The following is a 14,180-nucleotide window of genomic DNA, read 5'->3' as shown; positions in this document are numbered from 1 at the left end:
ATGCCAGCATCTTTATTTAGTTTTCACTTAAAAGCACATCCCATTTTTCTTTCAACTTGCTCAAGGAAAAGCGGCAAAGTTTCTTTGAAAACCCTGCATCTCATTTAGGTCTGATACAAATGGTTTGGTCCAGCTAAATATAGAAGAATAGTATTTTCCGTTATACACAACTACATTAAAAAATGTGTTTTTGTCCCAAAATCTGTTTATGTTCCAAGTCAATTAGCTTAGTTTTCCTCTTATAAGTGACTTTCATAATCTATGGAAAAACTTGGAAAAACTACACTGAGAATAAAATTTCCTCTGTGTATGATATTAGACTGAAAAAACTGAAACTGAAAATAGCTTCTTGAATCTAGATTTTAATAATTGGTTTTAGAGTGATGCAGTCGACTTCATATTCATGTCAATGTTTTGTTCATCTGGGGACATTTGAGAATCACAAATTTCCATTGTACTTGAGAGAATCCAGAAAAAGTATGTAATCTATGATCCTGAGTTAGATCTTTTAGTCTAATGTATTTCAAAATCGGTGACCAAGGAGATCTGGCTACATGAATCTTGTGTAAGTATAAGAGTATTTACTGATTGGCCAGCTGCTAAAATTACAGTTTATGGTTCAGTAAGATCTTCCATAAAAGTGGTTTAGAACGTAGTATACTGGTTATAAAAATTTCTGGTTTATTTACGGATTAACTAGCACTATGTCTTGTTTACCCAGCCTGACACATTAAATACTCCATATATGTTACGTTTTTTAAATGAACCATGTCATGGCTCTGCCATTTAGTGCTTATTTAATCTTGGCCAAGTCACATAATCTCTTTGAGCTTCTGTTTCTTCATTTGCAATATGGAGGTTAATAACAACATCCAATATATTTTTATGATGGTTCCAATCAGCAGACCATTTTGTTCAAATACACTAATATCTCTTTCCTCTTGACTTATTTTGTAGCTCCAGCTTCAAAACCAAAACAAATAGAAAAGGGAGAGCAGTCAGAGGTAAAAGAAATGTTACAAACCTTTTCAAGACAAATACCAATGCCACTTTTTAAAAAAAGATTTTATTTATTTATTTGAGAGAGAGAGATTGAATGAGAGAGAGAGCATGAGAGGAGAGAGGTCAGCGGGAGAATCAGACTCCCCCATGATCAGAGAGCCTGATGTGGGACTCGATCCCGGGACTCCAGGATTATGACCTGAGCAGAAGGCAGTCACTTAACCAACTGAGCCACCCAGGTGCCCCCCAATACCACTCTTTTAAAAAGTCATGATTCTCTTATTTCAGAGCAGTTGAGATAATTTAATGAATCATTGTTTTGTAAATTATAAAAAGCTCTTGAAAATGTAAATTATTTTCATATACAACTGTAAACTTAAAAGGTATAATTAATTTAACTGGATGTAACCTGATCTGAGCTTGCTTTTAGGTCATTTGCCTCTTGGTAGAATGGATAGAGGCAGGAGCCCTGAACTAAGAGCATGAAGATACAGTTAGTTTTATCTTGAACATACATGAGCTGTGTGTTCTTTGTTTTGGGCTCCTTATCTGTAAAGTAAACCAGTTAAATTAAATGAGCTCTCAGATCTGTTATGATACTCACCTGTACAAGGCACTGATTTTGCTCCCTCCCTCCATTTTCCTTTATTCCTACCTTCATTAGTTGCCTGATTTTATCCACCTCAGCGTAGATTCCAGCCAAAAAAAAATTTGATTGCCCCTCGACACACACACCATAAAATCATCTAAGAAAAACAGTCCCTGAATAGGAGCCAAGTAGAAGACACCAAAAATCAATAAACCAATAAAACAAAGTAGAAACAGTGTACTTCCAGTTTATCAAACCATTTGATCTGATCATCTCTATCAATCTGGCAGGTTGAATTACACCAAGAAAAACTAACCCAGGCTGGCAGAAGCAGAAAAAGACATTGGGTGGTTTAAAGCACTTCCAGAGAGGAAATTGGGCTCGAAAACAGGAACCAGAGGGCCTTGGCAACAAAGACCCATCACATGCTACCAGCACGGTTTTCGAGGACACCCCTTATCTTCCACAGCCATCAGGGGCCCTGCCGGCTACCACTGGAACCTCCGCTGCTGCCCACCTCTGGAAAAAGTGGGCATGACTGTGCTACAGTCCCTACAATCGCCATCCCTTCTGCCTGGCACCACTAGCTCCGGTTGCTAGGCATGAGTTGAGTGTCTGACTGCTCAAGCCTGAACCACAGGCTACAAACCCTAGCTGGAACGGAGTCCTGAACTTAGCCTGGGTCTGGCTTTTTTAGATTTTCAGTGAGAGGTCATTTCTGCCTCCCCACTAGTCTCAAGGGAAAGGCTCTTGAGCTGGGCAGCCAACAGAATGAGAAAGGTTCATTTCAGTATTTCCCGCTACTGCGTTACAATAACTATTTCTATTTTCTTCACTGAGAAGACTTCCTATTGTGCCGGGCTAGGGAGCAGCAGGGAACACTGAGCAAGCTTTTTCCATGTCTTGGGCATTGTGTCAAGCCCTTTACACGCCTTTTCAATTCTCACAGTGATCCTATGTGGTAGGTACGATTATTTCCTTTTTATAGTTGAGGAAATGGAAACACAAAAAAAGTGTAAGTAATTTCTGTGAAATCTGGTTATGTGGTACAGATGGAATTTGAACCGAGGTGGTCCGGCCTGGGCCATTCTGAGATGGTGGAAAAAGTGGCTGGTCATCTGTCACTTAGTTTCAAGGGATGGCAATTTATCCCGTAAACTTACCCGTGTTACCTGCTTACCAGCCTCCTCTTTTTCTTCAGTTAACTTTTTTTTTTTTTAAGTCCCTTTCGCACCTGGCATTATGCTCGGGGTGGAGATGGATGAGGTCAGTCCTCTTTCCTTAAGGAATAAGGCGGACAAGTGAACAATCCATTCCAATACAATTAGGATAAGTAGAGATTTAAGACATTTAAGATGTTTCTCTGGTTTTGGCAGGGGCAAGGGATATGTAACGGGGTGCTAAGCATTATTATCTCTGCCTTGGGTGTATGTGTGTGTGGCAGGGAGGTTTCTCTGGGGAAGGGATAAAATAACTAGAGCTCTTGGTCCAAGCTGCTGTCTGGCTGGATGACCTTCAGCCATTCTCACTGGGCCTCATTCACTGCCTCTCCCCTGGTCCACATGCTGGACTGTCCCAAGAGACAGGGGTTGGGTCTGCTTCCCCATCTCTATCCTGTGCTTCCACAGGTTTTTCCAAAAAGGTTCCAACATTTCTCTACTCAAGATTTCCTGCGGTGAAATTCACAGCACACAACCTGGAGGCTTGGGGAAGGCGTGAGAAATCAGCTGTCGTGCTCACTAGCTTTACCCACAGCCTAACAGTGGCATGTCCCATCCAGCAGTGCAGGGCCCTCAAGCCCACCTCTCCAGAGTTCTCTCCGCATGGACGTTCCCCTGGCTGCTGAGGAGGGTCCCAAGAGACCTCCCTCCACACCCTTCCTCAAGACCCCCTTTCTTCCTTCTGTTCCTCACTGCAAATGTGAAGGAATGGCGGTTGTGGACAATAACGAATTCTGTTTGAAGTCCCCTGGGGATAGCTAGGTGGAAATGTCCAGCAGGCACACAGATATAAAATGTGGAACTCAAAAGAGATATCTGGATGTGGCGGTCAGCAGTGAACAGCAATAGAAATTGCTGGGATTGATTAAGTTCTGGAGGGAGGGGGCACAGAAAGCACAAGGAGGGTAGAAGGCAGAGCTCTGATGAACATCAACATGGAGAAAGATGAAAGGGCAACCCCGGAGGCAGTGAGGGGTAGGAGGAGACACAGGCCTCTTGAAGGCCAAGAGAAGAGCTCATTTCAGAGGGTACAAGCTGCCTTGTCTTACCCCCTAGGAAGAGAACAGCCCTGGGGGGGTGGGGAACAGTCAGGAAGTCATTCATTTCCCAGCAGGGATGATGCAGGGATGGGGGCAGACAATTCCTTTTTTTTTTTTTCTTTTTTAAGATTTTATTTATTTATTTAACAGAGAGGGAGAGAGAGAGAGAGAGAGAGAGAGAGAGAGAGCGCACGCACAAGCAGAGGAAATGGGGGAGGGCAAAGCAGGCTCCTGCCAGGCAGGGACCCCGATGTGGGGTTGGATCTCAGGACCCCAGGATCACGACCAGAGCCGAGGTGAAGGTAGATGCCCAATAGAGAGAGCCACCCAGGCACCCGCAAGGATTCTTTGTGGATTAAAAGGGAAGTGACAAAAACATCAGGGGAATCCAGGGTGGAGGGAGGAGCTGGTAGCACGGGAGGGTGAATGACCTGGGAAAGAGGTGGCGAGGAGTGGAGCGGACGTCTGCGGATCCAGAGGTTGGAACACGGGCTAAGCCCCGGGCTGAAGGCTCACCTCTGGCTCCGAGGCAGGAAGAAGAGGCGAAATACCAGACATTGTAGACATAGATGAGTTCACTAGCAGAAGTGCTCTGTAAGCTTTCAAATTCCTACCAAAGTAGGACTACGAACTACTATTTTATTTAAAACATTTGCTTCCTTTTGAAAAAAGCCATCTCTACATTTAAAATATTTTGGTACTTCTCCTATAAGTAGTTTCTGTAACAGGATGAAAGGAAATAATTAGCTTAATTATTTACCGTTACCATTAGTTATTTACCGTTATTTACCGCTAGAGAAAGAAAAATAAAAAGCATGGGTTTCAAACGACTAAAGCACCAGAGAATTTAAGAGGGAAAAGATAAATACAATGGCAGATTCCTCCCAATGTAAAAATTTCAACAATGAATATAAATAAGCCCAAACAAATATGTTCGCCAAATCAAATTGCATTCAGCCAAGCCAGCACCAGTGAGTAGCTAAATCTTTATCATAACAGTTGGTTGTAGAAAACTTTGCGCTGTTCACCCTTAAAGCAAATGTGAAATACTTTTCTCCATAAGAGGATAATTAGTAATATTTTAAGCTCACAAAATATCATGTACCTTCTCCATCATCTTAGTCTTATTAAGATAGATGGCATAGATGGTTTTCTTAAGATATTTGCCATTTTTTGTAAGTAATTAACCATATAGTGAGAGAAATTATTTTTTTAAAGATTTTATTTATTTATTTGACACAGAGAGAGAGAGAGATCACAAGCAGGCAGAGAGGGGGGAAGCAGGCTCCCCGCTAAGCAGAGAACCCGATGCGCGGCTCAATCCCAGGACCCTGAGATCATGACCTGAGCCGAAGGCAGAGGCCCAACCCACTGAGCCACCCAGGTGCCCCAGTGAGTGAAATTATTTAGAAAAAAGGATTAACACCTAATAGGTTACGAGGGTACATTGATGGAAAGTGGGTGGTGTCAAAGAATTGTAGAGACCAGTACATCTGACACATCATTGTAGCAATACAAGGTAGTCCACGTTCATTGCCACAGTCGCAGCAGAGGGCAGAGAGATTCCTGTTTGATTGTAGATCCGGGAGGCCAACACAGGACAGTTCATGTGACCCTAAGGGGTTGTGGTAGGTTGCAAAGTTCCTAATTCCTTGAACTTGTGAAAATTACTTTATAGGGCAAAACCATGGATATTACCTATTTTGAAAAAGAGTCCTTGAAGAGGCGCCTGGGTGGCTCAGTGGGTTAAAACCTCTGCCCTCGGCTCAGGTCATGATCCCAGGGCCCTAGGATCGAGCCCCACATGGGGCTCTCTGCTCAGCAGGGAGTTTGCTTCCCCCTCTCTCTCTGCCTGCCTCTCCTCCTACTTGTGATCTCTGTCTGTCAAATAAATAAATAAAATCTTAAAAAAAAAAAAAGAGTCCTTGAAGATTTCATTATGTTGAGGATTTGGAGATGAGGAAATTATCCTGGATTATCCAGGTGAGCTCTAAATGTCATCACAAGTGTTCTTGAGAGAGGCAGAGAGAAATGTGGTGCAGAGATTTAAAGAGAAGGAAGGAGCAGAGAGAGATGCAGCCATACACTCAGGAATGTCAACAGTCACCAGAAGCTACAGGAGCCAAGGGTCAAATTCCCCCTAGAGCCTTCAGACGGAGTGCAGTCATACTGGTACCTTGATTTTAGGTTTCTGGCCACCAGAATTGTCAGAGAATTCATTTCTGTTGTCCTAAGCCACCCAGTTTGGGAGACTCTGTTGCAGTAGCCTCAGGAAAGTAGTACAGGGCTTGTAAAAGACGTGTAGGGTTTCACCAGATGAGAGTTGCATTGTATGGAAAGGGGCATTTTATATTGAGGAAAAAAAGGCAGGACAAAGGCAATAAAATGTCAAAAAAAAAATGAGTATATTTTCTAATGAATAGTCCAGTTCAGATATAATGTAAATATTAAGGGCTGGGTAGAAAAGGAGGGAGTGATTTCAGAATTGCTAATCCATAACTGAAAACTCGACTGACTAGAGTTGGATATTTGTTTACCGGTCTTGTTCTAATCTTCGGCTCAAGGCAGGGTGGTAAAATACTGTGATCTAAAGTTACTTGGATTCATTAATTTTCTCCCTTCTATTCAGGGTGACTGACTCCATTATTCACTTGAATTATGGCTAGGTTTGCTTAAATCTATGTGTATATAGTAGTATGTTTTCCCTATCTTTATATGCATGTATGTTTATGTTTATATATGCATTTTAGTATGTGAAGCATTAACTAGTTTCTAAAGTCAGAACTTTATGAATACATGTATTCAAAATCATCACTCTTCCTTTCTTCTATCCCTTTCTCACTCCTACATCCTTACTGCCTGTATTAGTTTCCTACGGCTGCTGTAACAAATCACTGCAAATTTAATAGTTTAAAACAACAGAAACCTGTCTTCTGGTGGTTCTGGAGGCCAGAAGTCTGAGGCAAATCTTAGGGGGCTAAAATGAGTATGTCAGTGAGGGCGTGTTCCCTCTGGAAGTTCATGGGGAAAATCTGTTCCCTTGCCTTTTCCAGCATCCAGAGCTGCATTCCTTACGTTCTTTGACCCAGGGTACCTTCCCCCGTTTTTAAAACCAGTAGCATCACATCTTGTGCTTCTGACTTCCCATTTCCATCACAAAGCCTTCTCTTCTGTTTATAGTCAAACCTCCCTCTGCCGGCCTCTTATGAGGATACTTGTGATTATAGTTTAGTACCCACCTTGAAAATCCCAGATAATCTCTCCATCCCAAGATATTTATTTATGTTTTAAAAGATTGCATTTATTAACTTGAGGGTTTTGGAGGGGAGGAAGGTGGGGGTTGGGTGAGCCTGGTGGTGGATATTATGGAAGCCACGTATTGCATGGAGAACTGGGTGTGGTACATAAACAATGAACTGGAACACTGAAAATAAATAAAATTAAATTAAATTTAAAAAAAAAGATTGCATTTTTTTATTTGATATATATAGAGAGAGAATACAAGCAGGCTGAGCAGGAGGCAGAGGGAGGAGAAGCAGGTTCCCCATGGAGAAGGGAGCCCAATGCAGGGGTCAATTCCAGGACACTGGAATCATGCCCTGAGCTGAAGGCAGATGCTTAGCCAACTGAGCCACCCAGGTGCCCCTTTTTTTCTTTTTAATTGCAACTTGTCTGTTCCTAGAGGATGTGCTTCCTCTGCAGCCCTCTCAGGTAGTGACTGCTTTTCCTTCCACTCTCTGCATACATCAGAGTATGTATTACTATTAACAAACATTTTATCTTCTTTCCTTTCTCTAAGTCCTAGTTAATCTGAACTGTTTGCCATCCGGATATAGTATCTCTCCTTGTCTCCTCAATGTCATCTTCTAAGGTTCTTCTAATCACCCATTGTTGATGACATTGGCTTCTGTTTCATCTTCTTTGTTTCCACTCTTGTTGACTTTACTACTTATGGAGATAGCTCATCTGAAAATAATCATTTCTTCCAACCCATCTCAGCCTGGAACCTTGACATTACAGTCATTGTAATGATAATACCTTTGAAATCTTGAAATCGGGTGTAATACTCTCTGACAAGACAAGATTGTCCACTCTCACCACTTTTATTCAACAACACAGTACAGGAAGTCCTAGCTGCAGCAATCAGACATCCAAAAGGCATCCAGATTGGTGAGGAAGAAGTAAAACCATCACTATTCACAGATGACATGATACCATATATATAGAAAACCCTATATATAGAAAATACCAAAAAATTATTAGAACTGATAAATGACATGAGTAAAGTGGCAGAATACAAAATTAATATACAGAAATCTGTTGTATTTCTCTCCACTGACAATGAAGTAGCAGAAGGAGAAATTAAGAACACAGTACCATTTATAATTGCATCAACAAGAGAAAAATAGTTAAAAATAAATTTAACCAAGGAGGTAAAAGACCTATACTTTGAAAATTATAAGACACCGAAGAAGGAAACTGAAGACAATACAAATAAATGGAAAGATATACCATGTTCATGGATTCCAAGAATTAAAATTATTAGAGTGTGCATACTATACAAAGCAATCTACAAATTCAATACAATCCCTATCAGAATACCAGTAGCATTTTTCACAGAACTAGAATAAATAATCCTAAGATTTGCATGGAACCACATACGGCCTTGAAGAGCCAAAGCTATTTATCAAGCTTCTTGAGAAAGAAGAACAAAACTGGAGGTATCACAATCCCATATTTCAAGATATACTACAAAGCTATAGTAATTAAAATAGCATGGTATTGGCACAAAAATAGACATATAGATCAATAGGAAGAATAGGGAGCCCCAAAAAAACCTGTGTTTGATCAATTAATCTATGACAAAGGAGACAAGAATATATAATGGAAAAAGACAGCCTCTTCAATAAATGGTGTTGGGAAAACTGGACAGCAACATGCAAAAAAAATGAAATGAAACCACTTTTTTACACCATACACAAAAATAAACTCAAAGTGGATTAAAACTCTAAATGTGAGACCTGAAACCATAAAACTTTTTTTTGAAACCATAAAACTCTTAAAAGAAAACATAAGCAGTAATCTGGATATCTGCCTTAAAGATACGTTTATGGATCTGTCTCCTCAGGCATGGGGAAAAAAAGGTAAAAATAAACTACTGGGACTGCACCAAAATAAAGCTTTTGTGCAACAAAGGGAGCCATTAACAAAAGAAAAAGGCAACCTAGTGAATGGGAGAAGATATTTGCAAATGATATATCTGATAAGGGGTTGATATCCAAAATACATAAAGAAGTCATACTACTCAACTCAACACCAAAAAACCCCCAATCCAATTAAAAAATGGGCAAAGGAAAAATAGACATTTTTCTAAAAAAGACATACAGATGGCCAATAGATACATGGAAAGATGCTCAACATCTTTGTATGTATGTACACATACATATACATACACATGTACATATACACACAATGGAAAATTACTCATAAAATAAATAAAAATGAAAATAATATTGAATAAAATCTTGCCAGGTGTGACAACGTGGATGGATCTAGAGGTTATTGTGGTAGGTGAAATAAGTCAAACAGAGAAAGGAAAATGCCATCTGATTTCACTTACATATGGAATCTAAAAAATAAACAAAAAGAAATGAACAAACAGACTCCTAAACACAGAGAACAAATTGGTGATTGTCAGAGGGAAAGTGGGTGAGGGATGGGCAAAATAGAGGAACGGCTTTAAGATGTACATACTTGCAGTATAAAATAAATAAGTCGAAGAGTTGGAAAGTATAGCATAGGGAATACAGTCAATAATATTGTAATAACATTGTGCAGTGACAGATAGTGACTGTACTTATAGCGATAAGCACTGAGTAATGTATAGAATTGTCTAATCAGTATATTATACCCTGAAATGTAATACTGTACATCAATTATACTTCAATAAAATAAAATAAAGTTTAAAAAGTATGATATTCTCAGGGCACCCTGGGTGGCTCAGTCAGTTAAACACCTGACTCTTGATTTCATTTCAGGTCATGACCTCAGGGTCGTGAGATTGAGCCCTGTGTTGGGCTCTGTGCTGGGTGTAGAGCTTGGTTAAGATTCCCTTTCTCCCTTTGTCTCTCCTTACTCTCTCTCTCTCTCTCTCACACACACACACACAGTATGATAGTCTGTAATCACTGCCTCCAATCCTTCCAGGTCACTTCACTCTAATACTCCTATTTAAATCATTTCTCAATTTCACTAAGATTTCCAATCCATTAACCTCACTTTTTTTCACTACCCACCACCACCTCTATATAGTTACTTCTCTCCTTTCCAGCGTAGAGTCCCTTCAATAGGGGAACCAATCACTTATCAACTCTCTTGCTCCTCTCTCCTTGTATTATATTTCAACCCTAGTTGAGTCCCATTATCAGCTCCTACAATGAAGTGGTTGAATGTTCCTGGATAAAAGTCACATAACTGGGATGATTGACTTATCATCCATGTTACAATGATTATAATCTTCCAATAGGTTCTCATTTCTTCTTGGCAATCCTAGAATGTTTCTATAGAAAGATTGATTTTTCAATTTCTGAAGATAAATAGTTTGTATTTTATCTTCCTTCCTCAAACCTTGTCCATACCTCATCTTCTTTACTCTCAGCCTCTGACTTTGGTTTAAATTTAGTAGAAAAAGTAGAAGCCATTCCATCAGAATTTCCTCATTTACTCACTGTGAATTTTACCAGTCTATCAGAACTTAATCTGTCTTCTCTGTTTTATCTCCTGTCTCTGCTCTTGTCCAAAAGAAATTCCTCTGCTTGTGGAATATTACTCAGCCATAAAAAGAAATGAAATCTTATCATTTGGAATGACATGGATAGAACTAGAGAGTATTATGCTAAGGGAAATAAGTCAGTCAGAGAAAGATAAATACCATATGATTTCACTCATGTGTAGAATTTAAGAAACAAAACAAATGAGCAAAGGGAATGAGAGAGAGAGAGAGAGAGAAGAGAGAGAGAGAGAGAGAGAGAGAGAGAAACCAATACACAGACTCTTTAACTATAGAGAACAAACTGATGGTCACCAGAGGGGAGGTAGGTAGGGAGGGGAGAAACAGGTGATGGGATTACAGAGTACATTTGTGATGAGCACCGGGTGTTATAAGGAATTGTTGAATCACTATATTGCACCCTTGAAACTAATATAACACTGTATGTTAACTAACTGGAATTAAATTATAAACTTAAAAATAAAGGAAAATCATCCATTTGTGATCTGGTTCCAGTACTCTTTTGCCTTCTCAAGTTTTTATTCCTTCAGTGGTCCCCGCTCTCCCTCCTTCATCGTCAATCTCTACCTTTCCACTGAATCATTTCATCAGCATAACCTGCTCTAGTAATTTTCATCCTAGAGCTTCTTTCCTTGATCCTGTATCCCACCTTGACTACAGCTCCACTTCTCTCGTGTTCTCTTTACCATAGGTCTTCTCCAGCTTTATAACCAGTTTCCCATCTCCCATTTACCCATTGGACAGTTTTATCTGGGCTTGCCTCTTCATCATAGCATTGAAACTGCTTTTGTCAAGGTCACCAAGAATGCCCATGTTATCCAATCCAGGACCCTTGATCTCTGAGCAGCATTTGACAGAAATGACATTTTCCTCTCTGTAGCTCCATACTCTCCTCCCCTCTGGCTTTTTCTTCTAAGCCTGAACTCTAAGTATTGGAGGCAACACTCCATACCACTTCTCATTTACCTGCTCTTTGCACAAGCGATTTTATCCAGTTCCATGGCTTTTAATGCTGATGCCTTCCAAATTCAAACCTTTAGCACAGAGCTTCACTCCTGAGTTCCAAATTTATTCACCAGCTATTCAATATCTAGTTGGATGCCTATTAAACATCTTAATCATTGTAGTCCTAAATACAGCTTCTGATCTCTCCCATAAGTCACTATTTCAGTAAATGGCACCAGCATCCAGTTGTTCAAGCCAACATTTTGGAAGTGACCCTGCAAGTTTCCTTTCCCGTATTTCCCATATGTGGCAGCCATGAAAACACATCGCTCAGATCTCTGATCACAGGGAGCATTACTGGCTGATGGCCCAGTCGCTATGCTCTGAAATCTATCACCATGACCCAGGCTGTACTTCCCCCAGATTGCTCCGAGCCAGTGACTGAGTGAGGCAGGGTTGGTAAGGCAGACCCATTCCTGGGAGACATAAGACTCCTCTGATGGGGGGCATTGGTTTGAGGACTCCCCACCGGCTTTCTTCGGGAGCATCTTGCATCATATCTACAACTTTTCCTACCTGTTTTTTTTTTTTTTTCCCCTGTCCTCCACAAGAGTTGATTCACCATCCAGTCTAAAGGTTTTCCCAGCCCCCTTCAGAGCCCTCCTTGTTTTTGCTTCACAGGTATCTTCTCCAATAAGTTTTCAGCATGTTTAATCTAATTTTATGGGCTGTTTCTCAAAGAACCTGAACTAACACACCACAGCTGAACAGTCAGCAATGTTATGTAATTTCTGTTTCCTAAATACATCTCTCGCAGTCATCCATTTCTCTCTGTTGCCTTCATCACTGAATAGAAGCTATGCCATTTCTCCCCTGGATTATTGTAATGGCCGCCTACTCTCCAAACCATTCTGAACATAGTAGCCAGAGTGACTTTTTTTAATAGTAAATCAATCATGCCACTTTCCTGCTTACAACCTTTCGATGGTTTTCCATTATACCTGGGGTAAAATTTAAACTCCTATGACCGCCACCAGGTACTTTAAAACCTGGCTCTTGCCTATCTTTTTAGCTTCATCTTACGTCATCTTCCTCCTTAGCCCCAAGCTTACCAAGCTCCAGCCATGCTAGTGTCCTTTCTCTTCTTACAAACTGTCAAATCCTTTCCTGCCTTCGGGCCTTTCCGCTTGCTCTCTCTTCTCCATAATTACTCTTCTCCCATTTTTTCAGAGGGTAGGTTCATTTTCATCCTTAGTGCTCAACTTAAATGCCCCCTCATCCGCAGGGCCTTCTCCTCCACCCATCTCCTTCATCATCTCCACCCAACATGATCCTATTTCCTCTCAAGCAGTTTCCACTACACGCAACCACTTTGCTTAGTGTCTGTTTCTCCCACTTGAACAGGAGTAGGTAATTATGACCCACAGGCAGCCAACTGTTTTTGTATGGCCAGGATCGAAGAATGGTTTTTACATATTTAAGTGTTTGAAAAAAGTTCCTTAAGAATATTTCACAACACAGGAATATTATGTGACATTCAAATTCCAAAGTCCACAGAGTTGGAACACAGTCACTCTCATTTAGGTATTAACTATGGCTGCTTTAACATCACAACAGCAAAGCTGAGCAGCTGCATATGGCCCACAAAGTCTAGAACATTTACAGAAAAAGTATTTTTTTTCTAAACTGTTATTTATTAAGTAATCTCTACCCCCAACATGAGGCTCAGACTCATAACCCCAAGATAAAGAATCACATGCTCTAGCAACAGAGTCTGCCAGGCACACCCAGTAAAGTTTTCCAGGCCACTGCACTAGAATGTGGGTGCCATGGGTCAGGGGCACTGATTGTCTTGTTCAGTCCTTCCCTCCTAGTGCCTGGTCCACAGCTAATGCTCAATTTATAGGACGAATCAATCTTCCCACTCTCCAGGGACTACTACTGTCTGAGGGGGTAGGTGGGTGCAGGTCTCATTGGCTTCTTCCCTTCTAAGACCCAGGCAGAGGAACTGGGAACCAATTACTATTGGCTCTAGAAATAGTACCTTGAAATAGTATCTTGAAAACAGGACTGGGTTTTATTCATCTTGAAATACCTAGCAAAGTCTTTCGTACAAGGTAAGGTGCTGCTGGAAGCTGGACGAACTGTTTTGGGGGTGTAGTTAAGATAAAATGAAATAATCATGCAACAGGCTCAGCATAACATCGGATGGACATTAGTGTTCACTCAAAGATCGCTCCTGCCTCAATTTTCCTTGCTGTGATGGGAATAAAAACCTGGGGTAGTACAACAGACTAAATTAAACAAGAATGCTCTGTGTGAAACAGCTTTGTAAACTACAGACACTGGCCGAATGGACTTATCCAAGTGCATGTGGTATATTACTAAACTTGGCATTGAGCCGCCCAGTTTGGAGGGAAGGGCTCTCACCTGGGAGTAAGAAGACATAACTCTTCCTAACTCTTACCACTTAACTGACCAGGAACAATCAGAACGTCGGTGTTGTTTCTTTTCTTCTCGCGGAAAAGCAGCCTCTGCACAGACGCGACACTCCTCTGCCTCTCTGCCGGGTCTTGCCTTTTCCCGCAGGTACC

Source organism: Enhydra lutris, unplaced genomic scaffold, assembly GCF_002288905.1.
Source record: "Enhydra lutris kenyoni isolate GAN:26980312 unplaced genomic scaffold, ASM228890v2 scaffoldscaffold1, whole genome shotgun sequence".
In the NCBI taxonomy this organism is placed as follows: domain Eukaryota; kingdom Metazoa; phylum Chordata; class Mammalia; order Carnivora; family Mustelidae; genus Enhydra; species Enhydra lutris.
Note: the sequence above shows the minus strand (reverse complement) of the source record.